Below are 16,323 nucleotides of genomic sequence, written 5' to 3' on the forward strand. Positions count from 1 at the left end.
TTCATCTTTCCTTAACTACTGTGCTTTCCAATGTCTTCTATTACTCAATAACTCAAAAGAGAGATATGGATTAAAGCACCAATGTCAAATAGAGCATGTGGTATATAAGTTTCACTAAATCAAAAGGAAACAGAAAGGAGTAATTCAAGCATATGTGATGGAAATTGTAGTTTTACTCCACATCTGCTGACCTCAGAAATCTTACTGGATTCCAGCTTTGGCTGTTTTCATAAGAAATAATTAAAGATATTTATAACAAGCGGATCTTTACGGACAAGACATTTTATAATACTGCACAAGGTTATGTGGCCCTTAACTCCTGTCCTCCAAAAACATAACTCTCTGGTATATCCAGTCAGTTCTTTTTTTCTGTCCAGTTTCAACTCTACTTTGTTCTCCAGAATCAAGAACCAACAGAGCATCTTCCTTCAAAAGAAACAGAGTCAAAAGCCAACAGCTGGAAGAGGTTGTTAAAAATTGGGTAAAAGTCAAGAGGTACTCATTATTCCTCTTCTCATTTTGGCCATATTTGAAGACTTACATGTCTTGAAGTTTATTCTAAAACATCTAGCTGGATCTTTCTTTTCTATGGGCAATGCCATTCTTTCCATTTCCTGAGTCAGGAACTTTGAGTTATATTTCACCTTTTTAATTCCTTAATTATTACTATCCAATTATTCTCTGCTTCTTTCTAAAACACTACTTTCATCATATGAATCATTTCAAATATTTTCAATGGCTACCTATCAACCACTGATTAGGACCCATGATCTTAAGCTAGACTGATCTACCTCTGTGTGGTAGATCACAGAATTACTTGGTATTATACAGTGAATGTGCTTAATACAATTTGTTGATTGATATTTCAATATCAATTATAAATATACTAAAGTAAATAAAAGAATGTGAGTATTGACCTTCAACCATTTGCCTTACCATGGGATTTCTTCATCTATAACATACAAAAATCAAGTAAATCATTCAAAAGCTATAAGCCTGCAAATGTTAAAGAGTATATATGATAAGATTTTAGTATCACCTCAGAATATCACCATAGATTCATGGTATAAAACTGTACATCCACCTGTAACAAGAACCAGCTCTTTTATCAACAGAATAAACTCGTTTAGTTCAGTCACATTAAAAAAAAAACTCTTCAATGGATTTAATATTTCATGCCAACAGTAATAGTAATAATTTCATTTCATGTATATAGAATAATTGGTAAATTTATAAGGTAAATTTACTTTTATTATTTGAGCCTCATAGGAATTATGAGGAGGATTACAGAAAAGTTTTAGTTACATTTTACAGAAGAGGAATTTAATTTCAGTGAAAATAAGTCATTTACTCAACATATGGTGACTGGGAAATGGCATGTGATTGTTAATTTCATGTGTCAACTTAGCTAGATTTTGGTATCCAGTTTTATCAAGCAAGCACTGCCTTTATCTTTACTACGAAGGTATTCTGTAGATGGATTTGCATCTATAATTGGTTGATTCCATGTACAGCCTATTGCATTTACAATCAACAAAGTAGATTGCGCTTAGCAATGAGAGAGTCTCCTTATCCAATTAGTTGGAAGTCTTAAAGCCAGAACATCAAGATTTCAAAAGTCAGAAAGTAGAATTGCTGCCTCTTATTAGCCTTGGGATTTCAACGTTGCCTTTATCAGAATTCCCAACTTGAGACCTGCCCTGCAGAATTCAGACTTGCCAATCCCTGTGGTTGCATGAGCCATTTCCTTGAATAAATCTATATATTTATTTTATATAAATATATGCATATGTGTATATATGTGTGTGTGTGTATATATACACACATATATCTTGTAAGTTCTCCGTCAAACCCTAATATATGGCTGAAATATGATCTTTGCTTGATCTATGCTCCAGACCCCTGGTTATAAATATAAGATGGACAAACTTTGGATCTGGGGAAGGACAAGGCAGATGCTTTGGCTCACTTTACTGCTAAACTCTCCCAGCCACATCTGTAAGAACAGCTCAGTTCCTTCTTGATATCCAGAAAGTCCAGAAAAATTAATGGAAGTTAGTGGAGATGAAAGAACTCCTTCCCTGCTACCCAAATGGAGTTTCCAAGCAGTTTTTCTGCAGCATAAATCTTTTTTGAAAAGAAAACTTATGTTGAGCTGCTCTCGGTAAAGAAGGCAGAGAATCTTGCAAGCTGTGTACTGTGTGTTCCTCTCCACGGTGCTCCTGAATTACCTACAGGATCCGAACGTTCCAAGAAATACAGTTCAGATACAACAATGACAACAAAAAGCACTTATAGTATTCAAGATTGTTCTTTACAAGCAATAGAAATTGATTCTAGTAGATTAGACAGCAGAAGCAATTGTTTTGAATATTTAAGGGAGTGTGGTTTTTTCATGGTCTTACATGTAGGCCTGGAGAAGTGGATCTGGAGACTGCTCAGGCAGAAACAAGTCCGAGTGATTCCATGGAAGTGGTATGGTGAGGACACCACTGAGGCTGCTGCTAGACCTACTTCCACTGTGGCCCAAGAGAACACATCCTTGGTGTTCAACAGAGAGGTCTGTGTGTCCTTGGCATCCTGCCATCTCCAGTTTTCATTCAAGGCCCAGGCGGGTGTATATGATTGAAGGACCCTTATTGAAGCTACAAAGGAGAGCTGCTTCCCATCGTGGCTTTACAAGGTGTGAACTCCCTGAACAAGGAATTCAAGTTCAGAAGTGGGATGGTCAAAGAAAAAAAGGGTGACAAATGTTTATTTTATTAGTGGTCCAGATTAGTCATTCTCAACCCAGTCTACACCAGAGAATCACCTGGGGAGCTTTGAGGGCAAATAAAATGACAAAGTATGACAGAGGCGATTGACTCAGAATCCCTAGAGGTAGGGCCCAGGCTTCGATATATTTCTTTCAATCTCCACAGGGGATTCAAACACAAGTGAGGATTGGAAAAGATCAATGGCCTCTAAAATACTTCCAGCTCTGCTATTTTTAGGATTTCATTATATCTTGTCCAGTGCTTCTTCTACAAATTTTGCATATTTTACTTTTTAGTAACTGAGTTTCTTACACCCAAAAAGAACAAACCCAAGAATACTCATTCTAATTCTTCCCTTTCAGTGCCTCCAAGTTTTATAAGAGAAACCTTTTCTCCTTGTTCCCAAGGTTGAAAGACTTTGAATTCTCCCATTGCTGTATATGCCCCTGGCAAGCTGCCCACGTATCTAAAAATGTCGGAAATGAAACAGGCTCTTCCTGCCATAAGAAGTGAAGAATGAAAAGGGGAGAGGACAAAACTTTCACTGGCTTTGAATGTAAAGGGTCTATCAGGATAGCCTCCATGAAACGGTTGTCTTAGTTTCTTAGGGCTGCTGTAAAAAACTACACAGAGGGGTGGCTTAAAACAATCGAAACTCAATGTTTCACAGTTCTGGAGGCTAGGAGTCTGAAATTAAGGTGTTGGCAGGGCCATGATCCATCTGAATCCTGGAGGAAAGAATCCTTCCTGCTTCTTCATAGCTTCTGGTTTGCCAGCCAGCTTTAGTGTTCCTTGGCATATGGCAGCATATCTCCAATCACTGCCTCCATCTTTACATGGCTGTCTTCTCTGTCTCTCTCATTAGATGAGGGTCCCATCAGATGAGGGTCCACCCTAATCCAGTTTTGGCTCTTCTTAACTATGAAACATCTTCAAAGACCCTATTTCTGAGTAAAGTCACATTCATGGTACCAGAGGTTCAGCATGTATTTCTGGGAATCACAATTCAACCCATAAAAACTATAGGTACTTTATAGCAGTCCATTACATTTATTAGTTTAACCAGTATTATGTTAAATACTGTGGACATTGGAGATCCACACAAATACATGTATGGATCAAACATGGTTTCTACACTCCCACTGACTTTCGGTCGACTGCTTTGAAGATTTGGAAATCTTTATAAATGATCTGAAAGAAAAGACCTAAGTTACATGGAAGAGAATAACATGCTATGAAAGGCCAGGAAGGAGAGACTTCAGTTTGTGTTGAAGGATAAGGGATCATCCCTCTGATGAAATTACTTTAAAATACAGCTCAGTGAATTCATGTGGCCAGGTCAGGTCTGGAAAGAAGCTACTAACTCCCTACCATATTTGTCCTAAGAAAAAGGCAATTTATTCTCTATTTTTAAAGAGATCAGACAACCAGATGGGCATTTGCTCAACTGGCTTGCTATTTATACTTAGAAACATATTGAGAAATTCTGAATTCAGTGCAGAAAGCAAAACACACTTCAACACTTGGCAAAAACCACTATTTCTTGAGGGAATTTTTTAGGAAGTGGTAGGGTACATCTTTCTTGAGCTGAATTGGCTTTATTGGACGAGATCTGTGTCTTCTGAGTTAGTCTTCTCAAATAATTAGTGGAACAAGACACTGAACGAAAAAATAAAGAGATTCATCTCTAGTAAACTACTGTCTGTTTTTGTGAGAGCAAACCTGTATGATCCATTCTCCTTGAATTGGTTGAATTTCTCTCCTTCAACACGTGGAGAGATGAGTTCTTAGGCACGAATTCCTGGGTTCGGATTTTCAGTGTGATGCTTTTCATGAGGAGGTTTCCAGTGACCGGTAGAGGAAGAATGAACATGGGAAACCTGAATTAGCTGCAACTCCATCCCTAAAAGACAAGCAGAAAAGTGGGCATTGCTGACTCGCTCCCCACCCTTTGGACAACCACTTGCAAGGATTTCCCTGGCATCGTGGCAAAGTAACTCTGGACCTCCAGCTATTTAGTGGGGACTGTGTAGGGTTTGGGACCAAAGCTGCTACTTGGAACCAGGAATCTCAGCTCAAGTGCAGCTCTTAATGTACCTGTCCTTATGGGAAAGTCACTGTCTGGGGCCACAGTTTCCTCATCTGTAAAATGGGGATGATAATCCCTACATATATCATGGGATTGACAGAGAATCAGAAGAGCTAGTTTAAAATTACTATAAACTCACTCTATTGTAAACACACTCTACAAATATAAGATATGATTATTATGATATCCTTCTCTTCTTTCATTCTCTACTCCCTGCTTTCAGACTCACTGGGGCCTTACAAGTGCTTTCCTTGGTTATTCAAAGTGTATTTGAAACTGCATTTCTTAATCATAACAGTAATCCATTGTGAAAAATGAAGAGCTGTCTGACCAACTTTCTGTATGAGTATTTTCTATCAGCACATTTCCCCCCAATCATGGAATATTCTTTTCCAGGTCTAAATTGTTGCTAACACCGTAATAAACTTGAGGGCTTGACTCCCAAGAAAAGAAGAGAAATTGGGAAGTCATAGCAAACTCTTAGGAAGGGAGGAGCTGAGAAATGGTGGGAGGGAAGTGGGATTTGAATAGGAATTAGGGAGGTGGAAAAGTACTAGGTTAAATTTAAAGTCCACTGGTGGAGACACCTAACAAAACAAAGCTACATTTGAGAAAAAAAATTCACAGCTGAGAAGGTTTGTTAATTTCATAACTGACCTATGATAAGATTCACCCTTCTTGGTGTACAGCTCTATGAATTTTGACAAACCCCACCACTACAGTCAGCAATCAAAATGGTTCTATTATCTCAAAATAGCTCTCTCATGCTGTCCCTTTATAGCCCAACTGCTACCCCAACCTTTAAGCTCTGTCAACCATTGATCTGTTTGCTGTCCCCATCAGAATTTGAAAATTGGAAATTAAAACTTTCCATCTAGGTGGTAGATGCAGTTTTCTCTTACCACAGCATTGCCCTTGGTTTGGAGTTTTGTTGTGCTGTAGGGCCAGGTTCAGAGAAGAGCTATTGTCTTCCGAGCGTTCCTATCATTATTTTTGGCAAATGCTCTCCTCTCTGGTGCCAATGCCAAGTCCTGGGGATGGGGATATATTGTGTTTGCAAAAATGAACAAGAGCTCATAGAAAGGCCGTTTTCAGCACAGAGTTACAACCCTTGTACAAAATTAGAATTGCTGCTCAGTGAGAAAGGGCCTTTATTAAAGCAAGTGCAAATTCTTTCAGGAGAATCCCAGGCTTGATACAACTTTTAATTAAGTTTCTGAAAAGCGGGAGCTCATTTATTCTTTCCTCTGCCTTCCATCTCGCAGAAGTCTGTAAGGCCCTGTATTCGCTGAGACATTGCTTTGAATTCTAATTCCAATTTGCGATTTTGACACAATTTTGACTCATTTCAGTTTTTCTCCTCTAAAATTGTTTGCTTTGAACATCATCAATATCTACTCCTCCCATCCCTTTGAGTATGGAATTATCCCTGGATATGGCTATTAAAAGAATTGAGCTATCTCCTCTCAGTACTGGATTGCAGTTAATATTTTAAAACCAAATTGAACAGAATGAATTCCCTAAACAAATTAAATTGCAATATGCATTCAATTTCTTATCCTGCCGAGATAAAAAAAGTGATAAAATGAACCTCGGAAAAATAATTCTAGCAGCAACATTATGAAAAACACGTGAGCTTTTCAGTGTTCATCTGTCTAGTAAAAGAACAAATATTGTAAAAAGTTTTAACCAACTTTGAAATTCCTACAAGCTTTTCCTTTGGTATTCAAACTAAAAACTAACTATGAAACAGAATAGGAATTTGTGAGAGGTAAAAATCACTGTGTATATTCTCTGTTGTTGCTTTAGTGGCATGGACTTGTGAAGTGAGAGAGTTCACAGGTCAATTCAGTATTCCCAAAAGACAAATTTTCAAAAGTGACATGAGTCACACACTCTCACAGTCTTGAATCAATCTGCCTTTCATTGCTGCTAGAACTATACCATTGGAAGTATTACTTGGTCTGTCAAAACAGAAGCTTTTTATGCACTTTCGTATACATTATGCCTCTGCCTTTAATCATGTGTTTATTGACTGCAAATTTCACTTTGCTGCACAAAATGCATTCAGAATTGAAATGCACCAGCAATTGGGTTTATAGGAGGCCATCTCTAGCTACTTCAACCAATCAACACCCCATGTATAATGTCCAATATAGGGAGGGCTAGTTTTTCCGGTTTTATAATTATCCGTGGTTTCTCAAAACAGCTCTTGAAGTCCTACGCAGGAAATAATAAAAACAACTCTAAATACATACATACATACATATATACATACATACATACATACATACATACATATATTTATATATGATTTTCACTACTAATTAGCCATATTGATAAACAGATCTTTTCAACCAGTTGAGAGCATATGGGCAATTACTGTGGTCTCCTTATGCTTTCCAAATGGTTTACATTTTGATGGGGCAATTTATGCTTAAAAATGGAAAATAGTTTTGAATTTCTGTTAAGGAGAGAGGGATACCAGAGTCAGAGAATGAGGCATGCAGAGTGTCAAATTTCTTACTAATGGCATCTTGCTTCCAACCTGAAATATTGGCCAGGTCTCTGAATAACAGGATTCAAATAATCTTGGAATATTAGAACCAGAAGAGAGATGATAGTGTGTAGTTCATCTCATTTGAGGGGACTCAGACTGCACTGGGTTAAATAAATTGCACACAGTCACACTGGGAGTTAGTAAGTAGAGTAGTAAGAAGTAGGACTTGGGGTCTCATGCTTCTCTACTTACTTGTGGCCTGCGAGTGCCTGAGGAGAAAGGGATCAACCCACCCAGCTCATGGACATCTCTGAAGTTTTCAGAGGTTACAGGAGTCCCCAGGTACCTGAATGGTGCTTTCTGGTGAGTTCATGGAGACCCTGAGGGTTTCCAAATAAATAACTTCTACCCTAACATCCCACTCCAAAAACAAAACTAATCTGCCTGAGGACCTTATAGGGAGCTAAAGAAGTCCCCTGTCTTCTCACATCAGCACTTTATCGTTAGGATTTTGTGAATACCATCCCACCTTGGACCTTGTAACCATCATAATAACCAGCTTTTGTTCTCACTATTTTACTGTGATTATCTAGCATTCATTGGGCACTTAATATTTTCTAAGTATTTTGCTACATACTTAAAAAAAAAAAAAAACACTAAGAACTCTTACAACAAATCAGTTTGCAAGGCACTTTGTTAATCATTGCCAGTTTGATGCCAGATCCATTTGTGGTCCTTCTCCTGCTCTGTTCAGTTTTGGGGGTAAACTGAATCCTGCAAGTTATGCAGACTTTCTTGCCAATTGTTTTTTATTTAGTTTCAGGAGATGGGGGTAAATGACAGTGATGCAAGGTGGGTGGAGGGAGCAGGGGAGATACTGTGTATTTCTGCCTATCTCCTAGCATAGCTGTTTCCCCTCCAACTTTCTAGCTTCTGCTGGCAGCCAAGGTTCTAGAATTCTGGTGACAGCCACTGCATTCTTTGTCCCTCTGGCCCTGTTAGTGGTAGGGGTTTCCTGGGGGGTTGCCCTTTAAGCTTTTCTAACACCTTTATAATTAGTTTCCAGTACTACAAATTCCCTTTACACCATCTGGCATAGGTTCTGTCTTTCTGACTGGACCCTAATTACTATAATATTATCACCTCATCCTATAAATGAAGGAACTGAAGGTGAAAGAACTCTCTTACAATGGAGTTTGCTATGTGCAAGGCATTAATTGAACACTTTTTATACATGATTTCATTTAATCCTCATCAGAGTATGTTGAGGTGGTAATTATTATCCTGATTTCACAGATATGAAAATGAAGTTCAGGGAACATAACCTACCCAATTTCACACTAGTAAGTGGTGTACTTAATTGTCTCTAGTGTAATCTAATAATTAGTTAATTTATAGATGCTGATCAATAAATTAATTGATGCTGGGAGTGGATACCACTTCTTCCAGTGCTCTGAACATATGGTGATTAGCCAAACTGTCCAGGAATATTATGCTAGAGGCTAGAGAAAGGAGGTGTCTCCTGTAATGCCCCAATTCAGTACAATTTAAAAGACAGCTCAAGCTCACCACAGTTGCTTTGCAAACAATCATGGGGCTAAAGGCAATGGTGTACTGCTAGCTCATTTGGGGGCAAAAAAATCCTCTAAAATTGGTCCTGATGTATGGTGTTTGCCAATTTCCTTCGTGTAAATATTCCCACCAAGGCCGATTTCAAGCTACTAACTTGATGGCAACCAGCTCATAAAATTCCTGAAACTGTAGCAATTGGTGCCCAATGGCTAAAGGTATAAAAGCCAGATATTAGTTTTTGTTGACTTGATTATATTGTCAATTTATTTTCACATTAAGTTGGGATTTAAAATATATACGTTGATGAATTTCTGCTCTTCAAAAGATACCAAGAAATGAGCAGCATATCACAGACTGGGAAAACATATGCAATATGTATACATATATATCTATATATTTATATCAAAATCCATATGCATATATACATAAATATAAAACCTGAAAAAACTCATATCTAGAATATACAAAGAAATCTTATAAATCTGTAAGAAAAAAGGCAAACAATACAGTTGAAGCAGAGGCAGAGACTTCCATAGGCTCTACATAAAAGAAAATACTTCGGTGGCCTAAAAACTTTTAAAAACATGTTCAATATCATTACCCAAGAAGAAAATGCAGCTTAAAACCACAGAGTGATGTTGTTATATGCCCCCAGAAGAAACCGGCAATGCCAAGAACTGGTGAGGATCTAGAACAACTGACACTTTCAAACTTTGCTGGTGGAATGTACATATGGACAAATTTTTTTTGCATATCTTTGTCAACTTAAACATTTGCCTACCCTATGACATATTGATTTCACTCATGTAACAGAAATGAGTGCATATGTTCTCATGCATGACTCTACCAGCTTTCATTAAAAAAATTTGGAATAGCTCAAATGTCAAGGGGAAAATGGATTAAAATTATGGAATATTCATCCAATACAATAATACACATGAAGAAATGAACTACTGATACACTCAAAAATATGGATGAATTTCAAAAACATGAGTGAAAGACGACAAACCAAAAGAGTACCTTGTGTATGATTTATCGAATATGATTCCCATGAACAGGTGAAACTTAACTTATGGGGATAGAAATCAGAAGGGTGACTACCTCTGTGTTAGAGAGTTATTGCTGGTTACAGACATGACATGATTTAATTTTCTGGGAGCTGTAAATAAGTTATACCTTGAACTGGGTGGTAGTTGTATGGATGTGTACATGCATCAACCTTCTTCAGCCTGTGCACTTGTGATTGGTGCACTCTATATAAATTATGCTGGATTTTTGTTGTTGTTTTAAGTAACCTTCGGGCCCAGGAGTACGTGTATCCTTTTTAGTTCCTGAGTTGGGGAAAACAAGGCATCCCAGATGGACGTGTTGGGAGACTGTTCTAGCCCAGCTCATCCTTGAGCCCGTGCCTCTGTACCAAATGCCAGAGAAGTCTGCCTCATTACCACTCTGTTCATTAAAATTCCTCTTCCTTCATCACATCCCTAATCTCTAATTCATCATTAGACTTACCTCAGGGAAGTCCTGAAGTTTGGATGATGTGCATCCTGGACTCTTAGGCAAAGCTTGTTTGTTGACTTGTGTTATTATTATTATTTTTAGTACTTTTTTGTTGTTGTTGTTGTTTTAACGACTGCCCAGTTTCTGCTAATTTACTTTGCCTGGTTCTGAATACTTGCTAACCTCTACCAGGGAGGGGAGGCCATTCCACATAGCTTTTTACATTTTTGAATTGTTAAACTGGTACTAAGTTCTCAGGCTATGTCTTGTTTCATTATTTGTTCCTATTCTTAAACACTTTGTGTAAGCTTTATGTTTCTAGAATGAACTGATTACTCTTATCTAGTTTTTAACGTTGCTTGTCTACCCATCTACCTTCTTCACTTTCGGCTAATTATCCTGCAAATGTGTCTTCTGAACCATTTGGTTTCCCTTGTCCCTGATTGGGTATTTTGGGTCTTTTATTCTGCTTAATTTAATTAAAGTAAAACTGTTATTAACTCCATATTAACAGAATGCAATCGAAACTGCTATGCCATTAAACAGAGGACTTACAACATCTTTACTGCCTGTATGACCTTAAACTACTCCAGCTGGTAATGTTTGACTAATAATATTTAAAATGTTTGACTAGTGACATTCAAGTCAAGGGTTTGCTTATGTAGAGACACTGTTTAAGTTATCATTTTTGATCTATTGATAGTCTCTCTACATTTCTCCCAACTATGAGTATGCCTACTTTTATTTTTATTTATTTATTTATTTATTTTTTACGTGGGCAGGCACCAGGAATCGAACCCGGGTCCTCTGGCATGGCAGGCGAGCATTCTTGCCTGCTGAGCCACTGTGGCCCACCCAGTATGCCTACTTTTAGTTTCACAAACCCATAATAACTTATCTTTTTAAAAAAATTGTCATTGAATTAGAACTTCAAGGAACTTTAAAGATCAGAATCTAGTCTACTTCTTCCCCATACTTATAAATGGCAAAAAAAATAAAAGTTTTGAGCATTCATATCATTTACCCAATGCCATTTATCTAGAAAATGGCTCAGCTTGTATAGAACTCAAGTCTCTTACTTCTTGGTTTATAATTATACTTATGAGAAACTTAGCCAAATGTCTGTTGGAATTAAGATCCCCAATGCCTATTAAATATGCCTGAAATTAGGAGTCCAGTGGAGCTTTAAAATTTTATGTACTATGATTTCGATCCACAGTTGGGTCAGCCTGCCTGCTAAATATCAAATAAACCAGCACATCAAGTGAATCAATCTATGTGTAAAATACCTTCCTCTTCAGTTCTTGTCATAAGAAAAGAGAACTGGATCCTCCAAACAGTTTGGTTAAAATAATTTAACACTATCACCATTATCATATGCCTATGTGCTATCCTCTTTAGAAGAGAGACTTAGAAGTGGGGTAAGAGAGAAGCCAGACCTGCATTCAGAAGACTAAAGACCAGTGAGTGAACATATCTGAAGAGTGTTATGCACAATAAAATAAGTCCTTAGGACTTTGTTCTTCTTTTTTTCTCTGTTTTGTTCACTTGTTTGTTTTTAGAATAACATAGAGCAAGAAGAAACAATGGAAAGCCTCTGTTTCTTGACCTAGGCCAAACGGTACTATATTAGTAGGTGACAGGAAGAATAGAGAATTGCTCCACTTTTTCTTTGTTCCAATCTTCTCTGAAAGGAAAGTAATTTTCAAATTGGAAAGGTATACTAGGGTTAGAGGTAGTATGACATAATGAAGAAAAATGGGCCTTGGAGTTAATGAGCCTTGGATTCAAGCTCTTCTTCTATGAGTTGTATGATCTTGTATCTACTCTGAATTTCATCAAGAGACACCAGTTCATCTTCCAAAAGTTAGTGGTATTAAACAAGATAAAGCTCTTTGACATAGTAATGGCTTAATAAATGATAGGTAATGGGGCAGAAGCATACAATAGGTGAGAGAGTATCTAAGAATTCTAAATTGGGCAATCTTTCAAGGCCTGGGAGAATCGTGTCCCAATGTACTGAAATAGAGTGTAAAAGCAATAATGATGCCACTGTCAGTAACCTTTGAGGAGCCCTGGCAAATGAGAAATGTGTTAGAATGTTGCCCCAATTTCCAAAAAGTAGGATTTTCAAAACTTACTGATTCTAAACAGCCAGCTAGATGTTACTCTCAGGAAAATTCCAGAAGTATTATGGTTTATGAAACAGATATTCTACATGCACTTTTTAAGGGAAGTTGATGGCCGAAACTAGCACTTACTCAACTGCAAGTCATACTGAAACTAGCAATATTTCTTTTTTTTTTTTTTGGAGGGAGCTACAAGATTAGTAAGAGAAACACTGTCTACATAGTGTGTGTCTGCATTTCAGGGGGGCATGTGACAAGTTTCAGAAACTTTTAGTATATTGATTGCATTGCGAATATCCACAGGAAACTGTTGAATAAAGCACTTTCCAAGTTTGTTTGAACATGGAACCTTTTTTGCAGGGTACTTATTACTTTATCAAGTCATCAAGGAACTTGTGTTGGGAAAAACTTTGAGAAACATTTTGCTAGACCTGGATAGTAAGTATCCAGGAGTTAGACAGTCTTTGGGATATTTTGTTTATTTCCAAAGGAAAATGCCATTTTTTTTAAAAAAGGGACCCTGACAAAGTAGACTTTATCCAAAGGAGGAGACCAGCGTAATGAATTATAGAAAACTCTTGTAATTGAAATAATTAGGAAGTAGGGAAGAGACATTTTTGAGAGTAAGCCAATTTCAACATTTTTCAATAGATGTTATATGGACAAGGAATTAGGTTCACTCTGCTGAGTTTAAGAACCAGAGATAGGAGTTACAGGGAGGATGATTAGAGCTGAATATAAAGAGAACTTTGATGATAGCACCTGTACTAGGACTGGGCAGGCCCAAATTAGGAACCAGGCCCTGGCACTTTCTTGCTAGGCAGAATCTTGGAAGCTTATGGAGAAAATCCTGTAATAAAAGTGGGAAAGATAAAGTTTTGGACTTATAGAAGTGCTCAATAGATGGAATTATTGGTGGTGTTGATAACTACTAGAGCAGCCCAATAATGAAAAGGTCTGATGGTGGAGAACATCTCAGTAGCAGAAGTGTTTAAGCATAACTTTAATCGTTTAAAAACTGAAAGCCTGTTTTTGCAGTTCATATCAAGGAGAGTAGTCAGGGCTCACTTCCCGTCATTCTGAGCTGACAATCTTATGGGGACTAGCAGGGGAGCAAGACAAATATATTAAACAACCTTAAGGTAAGGGTGGGTGCTACTGATGCTGTAAAAGGCATGGAGATTAACCGCACGAGGGCTGTCCCTTTGAGGGAAATATGGAAGGCTTCTTGAAAGTTTGTGAAGAATGGGAAGACTTTAGATGGGTGGAAATGAGAGGAAGCAAGGCATTGTGGAAGACAGGACTCTTATGAGGAGAGGCCAAGGCAGAAAAGCATAACGGTATATCAAGGTAAGCATCACGGTTTAAAGGGAATGCAATGACAAGCCTAGATGAAAATGGAACGTAAGTCTGCATAGTTATTTGGGACCTGAGAATAGGTCTTGAACTTAGTTAGGGGACCCATGGAGAACAGTGAAAGAAAGGATAGTGACATTATCAAAGCTTTGCTTTAAAAAAAAAAAAGGAATTGAGCAGTGATTTGCCTGACTCCTAAGCCAGGAAGGCAAATAAGAAAAATTCCACAGTAGTGAAGGCGAAAAATAAAGGGAATCTCAATCAGTGTGGAAGAAATAGAATAGAAAGGAAATCATCAATGGGATGCCTCTGAAGAAAAGACCTTGTTGGAGAAGATTTGACAGGAATTAAGGGAGGTGATAGCCTCAGGAGAAGATTGTGCTTCAGTTGAAGGAAGGTTTTAGTAGATCTTCAAGATGAGGGCAAGGATATTTCTTCTCAATAATAGCACCCTAGGCCCTTACTAAATATTTGCTCAACATATGAATGAATGAAGAATGATTTGGCATGAGTTCTAAAGAGAGGAATGGAAAATGGTAGTAGTAAGAGAACTAAAACTTGGGGAGAGTCGATATAAGGAAGGGGAAGGTTAGATGGAGAGAAATGGGAGTTGAAAGAGACTTAGTAGAAGGAGTGAAAGAAGGTCAGGAAGAGTTCGATCAGGGATCAGCCAGCTATGGGCAACGGATCAGATCCATCCTGCCACCTGTTTTTGTGCAGTCCACGAGGTAGGAAGGTTTTTTATTTTTCTTCTTTTTTTTAGTCAAGAAGCATTTTATTGTTGCTCCAAGTTTACAAATTTTCATGGATGATGGAAAATCAACACTTTCAGAATATGTCCTGCATGGTCCTGCTCAGTTTCTTGGTTTTTGCAGACATATCAATACATTTCTCTCCAATACGGACATTCATTCCACCCATGATTGAGGGATCAGTCTCAATCTCCAATTTCAATACCTAGCCTTTACTTAAGAAGTTGTTCAGGGCTGTCTTTAATTCAGAAAGAGTGGCTTCATCTAAAGGAGCTGCAGTGGTAACTGTGCAAGGTACTTCTCCACAGTGGATGCTCATTATGGTAGAACAGGCAGAAATTACTCCCGGGGCATTGTTCAAGCAAACCATTTTCAGCAACCAAACTGATCAGGTTGGACGTGAGAGGAGAAAACCTCTCTTTTGCTGTATTGTCATTTAGGCTTTGCACTTTAATGGATTGCTTTACATTAGGGATTCAGAATAGAAGAAGCCACTCTAGGTTTCTTAAGAAGTTGTACAACTCTTGACGACTTTTCTACTTGTTCCAGTTTATTCTGTTTAGATGCAGCAGAATAAAGACCAGTGGCATAGTGACTTTCAGTACCATATATTTGACTAGATTGTCTCACAAGCTTGGCAAGTGGCCTGACCACAGATGTACTGAGGCACCGGGCCTGCCAGGACAGGCCGGACACTCCTGGGGCAGCCATCTTCTCCGGGGTGGCTGTAGGTCAAGCCCTAGAAAAGGTTTCTATATTTTTTAATGATTGAAAAAAGATCAAAAGAAGAGTAATATGATATGTGAAAATGATATAAAATCGAAATTACAGCATCTATAAATAACTATTTCTTTGTGTTATTATTACAGAAGGGACCAGTCTTTACCTATAGAAGGTACAGCTATATCCTAAGCGTTTAAAACATGTCATCTCTTTAATTCTCACTACAAATCTATGAGATAAAATTCATTGCTCCCATTTTACTGATGAGCTAACTCAGGTTTATCAGCCCAGGTAACACCCATGGCAGTGCTAGAAACTACACCCATGTCAAACTGCCTTTCCAAACTGCATTTTCCTTTAAGATAAAAGCCAGTATACAGCTTTGAGTCCTCTGTTGGGTGAGACTCCTAGGCTCCACAGGCCCACTCAGTGTTCAGTATCTATGAGTCGCTTTACGGAGGCATGTACAGAAGAATTCCTATACCCTGGGCTCTTACCCTCTCTTGCCCTAAGACTCGTGTCTTAACCATTACCCCCATTTCCCTTAGCTTTTGAGACCCTCTGGCTAATATTTCTCATGTTCTTCTCTTAAAGCTTATTCTAAAAATATTTCCTGAATTACCACAAACCAATTAGCTTTCGGAGTATTGCAGAAGATAAGTTGAGACACGTAAGACACATAACTTTCCTATAGAAGTGGAAGCAGACAGCAGTTCTCATCAAAGATTTCAGCAGCTGTTGACTTCGCAAAGTGGCCTGATAGCTGTCTCCATTATTCCCGTGTCTCTTGCCTTTGTCCTTTAAAGCAGCCACTTTGCCACTTGTAACTTACTTATGGCAGCTGCTGACAAAACAGGAAGTGATTTGAAGGCAAGCTTTGTTTTCAGGCGCTTTGTGAACTTTGGGAGTTGTAAAACAAGTTTTAACAGTGTGTTTATTGCCTCAT

At 38.1% G+C, this 16,323-nt stretch overlaps 1 long non-coding RNA gene and 1 pseudogene across 2 annotated transcripts; both read right to left on the reverse strand.

Moving 5' to 3' along the window:
• Window positions 1-4,271: 4,271 nt before the first annotated feature.
• On the reverse strand, window positions 4,272-16,111 carry LOC143676285 (uncharacterized). Its single transcript, XR_013171973.1, has 2 exons — window positions 16,000-16,111; window positions 4,272-4,659 (listed from the first exon to the last, which is right to left on the reverse strand). It is a non-coding gene; the product is annotated as an uncharacterized LOC143676285 (long non-coding RNA).
• LOC143676284 (ATP synthase peripheral stalk subunit OSCP, mitochondrial pseudogene) lies at window positions 14,693-16,107 on the reverse strand (annotated as a pseudogene). The gene is made up of 2 exons (XR_013171972.1): window positions 16,007-16,107; window positions 14,693-15,406 (listed from the first exon to the last, which is right to left on the reverse strand). The product of XR_013171972.1 is annotated as an ATP synthase peripheral stalk subunit OSCP, mitochondrial pseudogene (transcript).
• Window positions 16,112-16,323: the final 212 nt, after the last annotated feature.

This window comes from Tamandua tetradactyla, chromosome 3, assembly GCF_023851605.1.
Source record: "Tamandua tetradactyla isolate mTamTet1 chromosome 3, mTamTet1.pri, whole genome shotgun sequence".
Classification (NCBI taxonomy): domain Eukaryota; kingdom Metazoa; phylum Chordata; class Mammalia; order Pilosa; family Myrmecophagidae; genus Tamandua; species Tamandua tetradactyla.